We start from the raw sequence: 10333 nt of genomic DNA on the forward strand, positions 1-10333 counted from the left end.
CATTTTTCTCATGCTTTATAATTGGAAGCAAACACTGAAGTCCAAACAGGTATGAAATTCAGCCTTTGCAGCTTAGGCATACTCTAATTATTCTTGTAGGATTATTACTTACGTCTTGTACAAAAGATGTCAAATACAGGAGGATGCCTCAAGAATTTAGACAGAAAATGAATGACAAAGCATGCCTTGAACACAAGAACTGACATCCAGCCCCTGGCATGCTGTCATCAATAGTAATCAGTGCCTGGTACTTCAGATACCACAACAAATGCAAAACAAGACGTTGGTGTATGTATTCCAACTAATATTTTGTACTGTGTACTCTTATTCCAACTACCGCAGACACCATTCTGTCCTAGGCAGTGAAGTGATATAAAGGCCATCACTTCAGATCTTTGCACTTACAGTTCAGTCTAGTCTGGGAGTTGACAAATATCACATCTATGACCACACTATAGCAAATAATTACCTGGTGAATGAAAGCAACATAAGCCAGTCCAGAGGAATGAAAAGAAATTTTACTCAAGCTGCATTAAATTTAAACTACCAGGTACAGTAAAGTTAGTATCAGCATAAAAGGAGGAGGGAAAACTGTTCAGATAATTCCAAAACCTTGTCACAACAACTTCTTGGGTGACTTTTCCTAACCCAAGACATTGCTAGGAAAATCAGCCCAAAAGGCAGACAAATGTAATACAGATAAATGGCAAATCTTTGAGACGGTCTTTTTTTCAGGAGAGGCATTTATATCAAAGTTAAAAGTTCACAAAACAAACATCAGTTTTGTCAATGGTGTATTTTTGAGAAGAGTTTGAAATACCTCCAGAGCAGATGCGGAAGAGTTTGAAAGTTGAGTTATAAACAGTATTTCAATCAAGATGAGGGAGTCGATCCTCTCTTGGAAATTTTCAACGACACTCTTAAATTTCAGCCAGATCTCAAAATCTTTCAGTACTTACAAAATCTTTCTTACTGCCAGTTTCATTTGCAGGAACTTGTAAAACCAAGACTACACCTGGATACAGAAAAGTCAATTGACAAAAAAGCAGAGCGGCTAACATGGATTATGAAATTGTAGTTGCCCTATCTTCTAGGGACACTGAAAAATAGAGAAATACAGTAAACAACTGACAGGGCATAGTAAAAAAAAAAAAAAAAAAAAAAAAAAAAAAATCACTTTTGTGCAAGTCTTGTCTAAAATTCTCAAAATACATTGTTTCTCAATTTATTCACCCTGACACAAGCACTTTCATAGGTCTGTAATCAGTTTACACGTGATTCTCAAAGCTAGAAAAATACCTTCTTCCCACAGTCTGTATGCATACTATTTGGCAACCAAAAATCTTCAAGAGTTATCAGATCAAATTTTCAAAGCAACTGATTTTTAACTTGAAATTTAGTTTCCAGTGCAAATCTCACCATCCTTTCCATCTATGCAGTCATATGGGAAATACAGATAGTCAAGAAGCTTGAATTTGCATTTTCTGCAATTTCTTCTGGTGGGATGAAATGCTGTGGATACAAATTACAGGGAGAAAATGGGCAGATTAGACCTCAGCTCTCTGAATATTTAGCACCATAATGTTCTCTGCCTTGAAATTCTTATTTACAGGTTGGGGAAAGAAGCTTCTGCCTTAAACTATAGGAAAATTCCTTTAAGGAAGGGCAATTGGAACACTGAAAAAGTTTCTTCCACCAAGGCTAGTCCTATCAGTCCCTTAGAGCAGGGGTGGAAATCCTATTACTTGGCTTATGCTTTCCACAGCTTCAAAAGGTATCCTTTGAAGCTGAAGAAAAACTTTTGAAGTGACCAGTTAGGCAAAAAGCTTTTTAAAGAACAGGTTATTATGGAATATTGCATTCTTCCAGATATTCTGTAAATTGGGAGATAACCAAAGATGCCTGGGGATCTGAGGAATATGCCACTAAAGTTAAGAATTTTCCCACTTATGTTTCAATACAATAGCTTTTCCTAAGTAAGCAGGCACAGTCAGCTGGACAGCTTCCCTCTGAACTGTCCAGCACTGCACAGCACAGTTTCAGACTTGAAACTCTCTCATTAAGCCCATTCAGACTTTAATACCCTGTGGATTTCAAGGCCTTTCTGCTACTTTCTGCAAGATTTACTTTATATGCAGTCCCAGAATTATAGAGAATGCTCATCACTTCTGCAGGAGAGAATAATTAAGAGAACTGGTCAAGCTTTCAAGTTGTCTCAGTGATATCCAAGCATGTTTGCAAATGTCTACAGTTGTGCTGAAATATCATATGACAAAATCTTTACTTCTCACTTACTTACAAGCAAAACCAAAATATATCAATCTGTAGTCATTTAATATTACATTAAATAAAGGCTAGAGAGCCATCAAACTAAGAAGGGGGGGGGGGAGGGTATATTAAAATTTTCAGTTTCATATGGTATGAAAGCAAGTCCAAAATTTTGATGCAGCTCTATCCAAACTAGACTTCACTTGACATGATACTGCTAGATTACAGAGGAAGGTCAATAAAAACAACGTTTCAAGTAGGTAATTCAAAAAACTTTTAGAAAACACCAGCAACATCTAAATAAATAAGTCTGAAGACAGGGTATATGATGTCTTCTCACAAACAGATCAATGTATAGTAATATTTCCATTTTGAAACTGATATTAATTTTCATTATGAGAGAGAAAAATATCTGGAAGCATTTGACAGTGGAACTCATTTAAGAAACAAATGTAAAAACTTCTCATACATTATATTCCTCTCACCTCTGGCACTCACATTTATTTCCACTCACTGTTGGCCACAACCCAGACGTCTACAAGATGTTTATGGCTCCTCATCTACGGCTTTCTCACTCTGCCACTTGAGCCTCACTCCTTCCACTCTCACAGGCTCACAGCCTTGTATATACAGTATTCTTCTCCACCCCCACCCCCCGCCTCCAGTGAAGCTCAGCCACAGAATCTTCTCAAGAGCATTTCACCACCTCCAGATGCTTTAGTTTCAAGACACTCATGTCATAGAAGCCAGAACTATCAAAATGACTGACAGCTGGAGAAGACTTAAGCATGCCACCTGATAGGAAATCCTCAAAAGGTGTCTAATACGCCTCAGCCCCGGTAGCCTCAGAAGCTGCAACACTATCAAGATAGCAAAAAGAATAAAAACGCTGATATTTTACCAAGCTTGATATGTCTAAGGTCCAACAGCAAATATCCAGCACAACACCTCAACAGTCTTCTGTAAACAGATAGCCAGGAATCAGGCACATGCTTCCCTTTTGGAATCATGATTTTCTTGCAGTATAGAGTGAAGAAAACTTCAAAACTCCTTCAGTTTGACAGTTTTCTACCGAGTTTTTAAAAAATCATAAATATCTAAGACACATGGGTAATACACTGTACTGCAGAACATGCTAAATGTCAAGAATGTTTGGGCACATTCCAAGAACACTCAATAAGGTGATTAGTTTTCTAAATAATATTTTCAAATATTTGGCTCATTCCTACATCTGCCTATGGTAGATGCAGTCAGAGCAAAGCTGGTATCTGGATAAGTTAGGCCCAAGGTAAATATGCTAAGTCCAGTTTTCTAAAAACTTACTTCAAGATTCAGCCTGAAATACCTGCGTGGGTAATATGCAGTCATCCTAAAAGCAAAAGCATATTCATTCAAATCCTGACTGCGGCTACTTCAGGCAATCCCAGAACATTCATCAACCTTTCCAACTACCTACCAGTCCCATGTCCATGTGACAATCCCTCCTATTCCTGCACACCACAAAAACAAGGAACTTTTCTAAAGAAACTTCTAAACTCTTATGTGGCTTAGAATTTCAATTCATAATTCCTGGGATTCCAAGGACACTCTCACAAACACAGATAACCATTTACACGCAATATTGTGGCACGTCATTATTTATCGATAAGCACTGGCAACAAACTATTCCCTCTGTCTACCCCTCCAGCTCCATGACACAGACATGGCATTAGCCAGAATTATCCTAAAAACATGGTGTGGTTTTATAAAGAGTTATACTTAGTGCTTCAGAGAAATTAAGGACATTCAGACATATTCTATACATGAAGGTAAGCGATTTTATTACGCCATCTATTGAATTTGTCTTGTGAATATTCTTGTTTTCTCTGTTTACTTCCATCATTCAACAGTTCATCTTACTTGTACTAATCTGTGCCTACTAATTAATCAGACTAATTTATAGAACTTAATTTCTGAGGAATTAACTTTAACAGTTTAACTGCTGACAGTATTAGAAACACACTGTCTAAATCCATTTTAAAAAGCAGTGATTTACAGCATGAATGCGAACAGAGAGCAAAGCAAAAGCAACTGAATAGCTAAGAGCTTTTGGTGAATGCTAAAATGCCATTAAAATGCTGGTCATAGTCTATATGATAGTCAATTTTATCATTCTTTCTGTGAATGCAATTGCTTCCTCTGAATATGCTGACAGAGAAGTACAAGTCCACAGCTTGTTGGTGTCTGCAGAACCATTTATCATTTTTTAAATTTAGTGGTGTATGAAAACACAGAAAGCTAGTGTGCTTTACAAATCAAAATCGTAAAACTGAACTTGGCTGAGGCTGTCTCTTTGAGGATTTTGAATCATGCCCCAGATAAGAGAAAAAAGGATGAGGAACTTCTCTGGGAGAGAAACACTGTACTAAATACACTAAACAATGATAGCATATCAAGACTCACTTGACACAGGAATAAAACTATTTTACAAAGTGAGATTGAGTTCAACATCAGAAGAAACCAACTGTACTATTTAAAAACAAGATAAAACTATCCCTCCTAGAACTTTCTTTTTATTATTTGATGATGAATTAATATAACCTTATTCAATCTGTATCCATCACCACTAAAAAAGCATTTCCAAGCTCTAGCAAACTGTAGAAATCATTATTTTGCTTCAATCTTTCCTGCTATTCCAACAGATAATACATCATTCTGACTGTCCTATGAAAGCTACATTGTGCATTAGAGAATTAGACACAGCAGCAGTAAAACGGTTTGTCACTGCCTAAGGACAGTTTTCTGTTTGGAAAAAAACCCCCAAAACCACCACATTTGGTATCAAGTAGTGTGCAACCAACCAAATGTACCCTGGTTATAAACTAAACAGGTTGGTTAAGGATATCCACCGAAATGAGAGGAGAAATCGGATGCACTTTAACGAGGGTGCTGTTCCATATAATATGAAAGAACATGATACAAAAGAAAGCAAAATGAGAAGGAAGTTCAAGAAACCAGTGACAGAGCTACAGGTACACAAGGAAAGCAGGAAGAGAAACAAGGGACTGAGCAATGAAGAAAAGGAAAGGAAGAAAAAAAAAAACCTGAGATGATGCCCAAAGATCCTGCAGCACTGCAGAACTCTGGCAGACATGAATATACTTCATGAAAAAGGATCACCTTGACCACCTGCAAGGATAGAAGCTCATGAATCTGAGCAACAGTGCTTATTTTTCCACTTTTGGGATTGCAAGGCTCAGCATTTGTTTGAATAAGGATTACAGAATACAGAAAGATGCCATAATTAAAAACAGGCCTTGCTTCAACCTGAATTAACGTATTAACATTATCAGAACAATGGTGTATTCAGAAATTTCATTAAGAAAGGAGCAGCCACTGTCCACAGAAGAGAAACCTGGTGCTTTGAGCATGTTCTGACAGAGACAACATCCTCAAATATGAGAGAGTAAAGAAAGACAAAATGAGAGGTGTTTTGAGGAAATAACAAAATGAATATACAAAGTGTCCCTGAAGCACCGCTATGAATGGATGGCACTCACCCTCTCAGTTCTCCCCATTCATGCCTACTCCTTTTTTGACTTCTTTCGAGTATGGAGGACTTTTAACTTTCATTGGAGATTAACTTGCTGTCAACATTACAGAAACCTTTTACAATGGACAGAGTCTGCAGCTTCTGAAGCTTCTTATCTTTTTTTGGTTTGAATCTCAAAGTCACTGGCCAACAGAGAGTTACACGTGATATGCCAAACAGTCATACAGTGTGTCAACATACTAGAAAAAAAGCCGCCAGTGAAGTTAAGCAGGAGATGGGGTTGGTCCACTTAATAAGACTCTACGAATATACTTTTCCAAAAGTTCTCCAATACTTTTAAAAACTCCTTGTTACAAGCAATAATTGTGACGTATATCAAGCTAAAACTGGATATCGTGGGGTACACAGCACAGGAGAGAATCTGCACACTTCAAAGGCAACAGCTACATCAGGCAAACGCCTCAGATTCCCTGTACATTCAGAGTGACAGAAGCACCTTCAGGCTGCTTTAGGAATTCTGTATCATCTCTGGAGCCACGTAATGACTGCAGGCAGATAACCACTGCAAGACTGACTGATAGGAGGATCTTGCATATCCACACCTCACTCTGGTAACACATGTAGATGTCTCTTCTCAGAATTTTCTTTTTACTACAGATGTAATTTGAACATGAACTGAAGAAACTTGGCTCTTAAGAACAAAAGATAGTGAAACAGAAGCATAATTCTATCAGCTGCTGAATGTAAAATTTGACTCACAGTAGGATACAGAGGAATAGCCTGAATTATTTGTTTATAAAAGCAAGACCCAGAAATTAGACAGATAAATGCCCAAGACAAGAGAAACTCACTCTTGTAACAAGAGGCTGAATTCTAATCAAGAATTAGCAACAAAGAAGTATCCTCAGCAGTTTGAAGACGACCAGATACAAAACCAGCAAATTATTCCACATTGAATAGACAAACTTCAAAATATACAAATAAACCATCTCTGGTACCAGTTGCCACCACACATGAGAAACATTTTTTTTTTCTCCAGGCAATGAAAAGAATGAAGCAACAATTTTACTTTTCCATGATCTCATTCTGCCTTTAGGATCATTCATTATTCCATGCCACTCTTGTGTCAGACTAAAACATATGACCTTGCTAGGAACAGAACATCACACCAGGCCAAGGGAGAAAAACTTTTGCCTGCACTAAATGAAAATGGGTAAAAAAGGCTGAGCCCAGGGAATAATGTATGTTGCAAATAATAGCAAGTACCCACTTCCTGGGAGATTTACACAATAGAGTTCACATGTCAGCAACTGTTTGCCTATAATAATTTCAAATCAACAAGACTCAGGTATTATGGAACAACATTTATCTCCAGATTGTCAGGAGAAGTCATTTCATTTCTTATGATTCATTTCATTTATACGTTAGTGTATTAACTGGGTACATTATTGATCTTTGCTCCATCCAATTTCAGTTTCTGTAGCATGAACAAAGTGATCTGAAAAATATCACTCCTGACTTTTTTTTTCCCCTCTCCAAAAAAGCCCAGGAGTGTCTGATACATATCTGAAGAAAAAATTTCATTGTATTAGACATCCTATCAAAGGAATGTATTCCGAAATAAGCAACTGCTTTTGAGGAGTATAGAATCATAGAATAGTTAGGGTTGGAAAGCACCTTCAGATCATCTAGTTCCAACCCCCCTGCCATGGGCAGGGATGCCTCACACTAGACCAGGTTGCTCAAGGCTCTGTGCAACCTGGCCTTGAACACCACCAGGGATGGAACAGTCACAACTTCCTTGGGCAGCCTGTTCCAGTGCCTCACCACCCTCATTGTAAAGAACTTCTTCCTTATATCTAATCTAAACTTCCCCTGTTTAAGTTTGAAGCCATTACCCCTTGTCCTACCACTACAGTCCCTAAGGAAGAGTCCCTCCCCAGCATCCTTATAGACCCCCTTCAGATCCTGGAAGGCTGCTATGAGGTCTCCACGCAGCCTTCTCTTCTCCAGGCTGAACAGCCCCAACTCCCTTAGCCTGTCTTCATACGGGAGGTGCTCCAGCCCTCTTATCATCCTCATGGCCCCCCTCTGGACTTGCTCCAACAGCTCCATGTCCTTCTTATGTTGAGGCCACCAGAACTGCACACAGTACCCCAATGTTACTGCAAAAATCAGCTTTTCTAGAGTTTGTACTAGAATATCTAGAAAACTGTTTTTCTAGATACCATGCCTTCCTCTGCTTGGTTGGAAGAAGACGAAGATGGAAGCAATGATGACAGCCCTGGTACATGTCAGCGCTTGTCAATCCGAAAATGACTGCTACATATCTGGGGGAACCACCTTTCAAGCACAGAGGGTTGCTTTAAACATATACAAGCCACAGCTGTCACACTGCAGAACCATAAGTCCTCCGCTCTAAGACAGTATTACTTGACAGCTGCTATGAATATTATGAATACCATGGATGTCCCATTTCTTTCATCTAACAGTCTCTGAAGAATAATACGGAGCTAGCCTTTAAAAAAGGCAAAATGTAACAAAATTATGAGCACCAGCAGAAAGCACACTGGTATCAGAATGTCATCCTAACTCTGAGGTGGTCAACTACATCTGTTTACAAGCTGCTGTTTAATTTTATTTGGATAGGCAACCAGATTTGTAACTGTTTGAAAACCTTTCTTCACTGTTCCCTAAGCCCTCTCCCATTTTTTGGATGCATCAAGTTCTAAAACCCTGGATAAAGATGCTACAAAGAGGTTTTTACTATGCAGTTACCTCAAAAGGTGAAGAAAAAAAAAAAAAGAAAAAAAAAAAGAGCAAGTGACAGCATTCTACTTGTTTTGCATTAGCTCTGATTAGGAGCCAGCAAGATCAGGTTCCCACTGAAAAAGGCACTACATAAAGGCAGAATAAAAGTGTTACTTTCCCAAGGAGCTTACAGTGAAGACAAACAAAGAGTCAGGAAATTACTCAAGTAATCTGTAAGCCCTAGGACAACTAATGTCACATCTCTGCCACTAATTCTCTCTAGACACAGAGCCAACACTCTCCTAGCAGTTTTAGCTTCCCACAGGAATGAGAAGTACCTCTGATCTTTACAGTAACTGTGTCAGTGGATGTTCACATCCTAGATTCAAACTGTTCTGCACTGCTGAGACCTTCTTGATCTTTGTAGCTGCTGCACATCAGTGATGGTTTGCTGCATACAGGGTGTTCTGCAAACACAAAGGTACTGCCAAAGTCAGCATTTTTCCTGCAGAAGGCAGCCCTTGGCAGTAGCAATTTGCTTCTGATGTTTAAAATGGCTGATCTCACACTTACCCATTTTCTGGTATTATGCAGTTTTCTCATGGGCAGCCATTCCAGTCTGTCACGTTAAAATTTCCACCTTCACGTCATCACCCTGTTTTGACAGCACCACAGTTTAATTGTGATCTATAACTAGTAATAAGCATTACTGGCCAAAACTTAACCCATTAATTGAAACGCAGATAGCCAAGCTGTTCAGGTGGGACTCTTAATTTCGAGTTTCAGAAACTGCCTGCAGTGAAGCAATTACAGTCAAATAAAATATGCCAATATGATTTAATCTGAAATTTGTATTCAGTCTGAGTTCACTACCAGGAAACGAAGTGCGTATGCGCCATCTCATGGCCAAGGAGAGCCGGTGCGAGCCCACAAACTAGGCTTTTCACAGGCTACCTTTACATTGCTTGGACCACCACACCACCACTGACTGAGGTTTTAACTCTAATGATTTTACTCCGGACTACGTCCTCTGCAGACAGTATCGTATTTTCCATAGAGTCACATTTAATAGATGTGAAATTATCACTTCAAATAGGGCACTCAACACTTACAGCACAAACTTGCTTTAAAACTATGAAAATTTGTAACATCCCAGGCTACATTGCAGCTTCTTAGGGTTACTTACACTTTACACTAAAAAACTGACATAGTTGCAAAAGCAGCACCTTCGCTGAATTTTGGTGTTTACTGTCTCAATTCTTTCCTCTTGCTTCTCTTAAAAGGAATAGTGTCTTAGTATTTTTGAAGTCTGTAGGTGAGAATAAAATAGTGCAGGAACATCATTTGCCTAATCTCATTGTTCTCCTAAGCCAAATTTCTTTAGGGATTTTTGTTCTGTTTGTTGTTTTTTTTAACACATAACTGTTATGTCCTAGCTTAGCTTCAGCATGTAGAGATTTTGGAGGCAGAATACATTTTCAGATGACAGGAGATGTTCCTCATTAGAAACAACCTTGGGCCTTAACAATGCTTCATGAATTAGCCAAGGCCTACACCAAAGAGACATTGTTCTAAGTGGGCGTGTAATACACAAAAAGCAAGGAAATAACTATTCTTACATAGTAGAAAAACAGAGCACTCGACTTGTGGTTGCTAAGGAATAGAAAGTGATGCAGAAATCTGCCATATGAATCCAGTGGGCATGAGCATCCAAACATTGGAACACTTCATAATTTCGGTTTTTTTTTTTTTTCCTTTTAAATTTGTTGCAATAGGATGACA

The sequence above is a fragment of the Strigops habroptila genome, chromosome 7 (genome assembly GCF_004027225.2).
Source record: "Strigops habroptila isolate Jane chromosome 7, bStrHab1.2.pri, whole genome shotgun sequence".
Taxonomy (NCBI): domain Eukaryota; kingdom Metazoa; phylum Chordata; class Aves; order Psittaciformes; family Psittacidae; genus Strigops; species Strigops habroptila.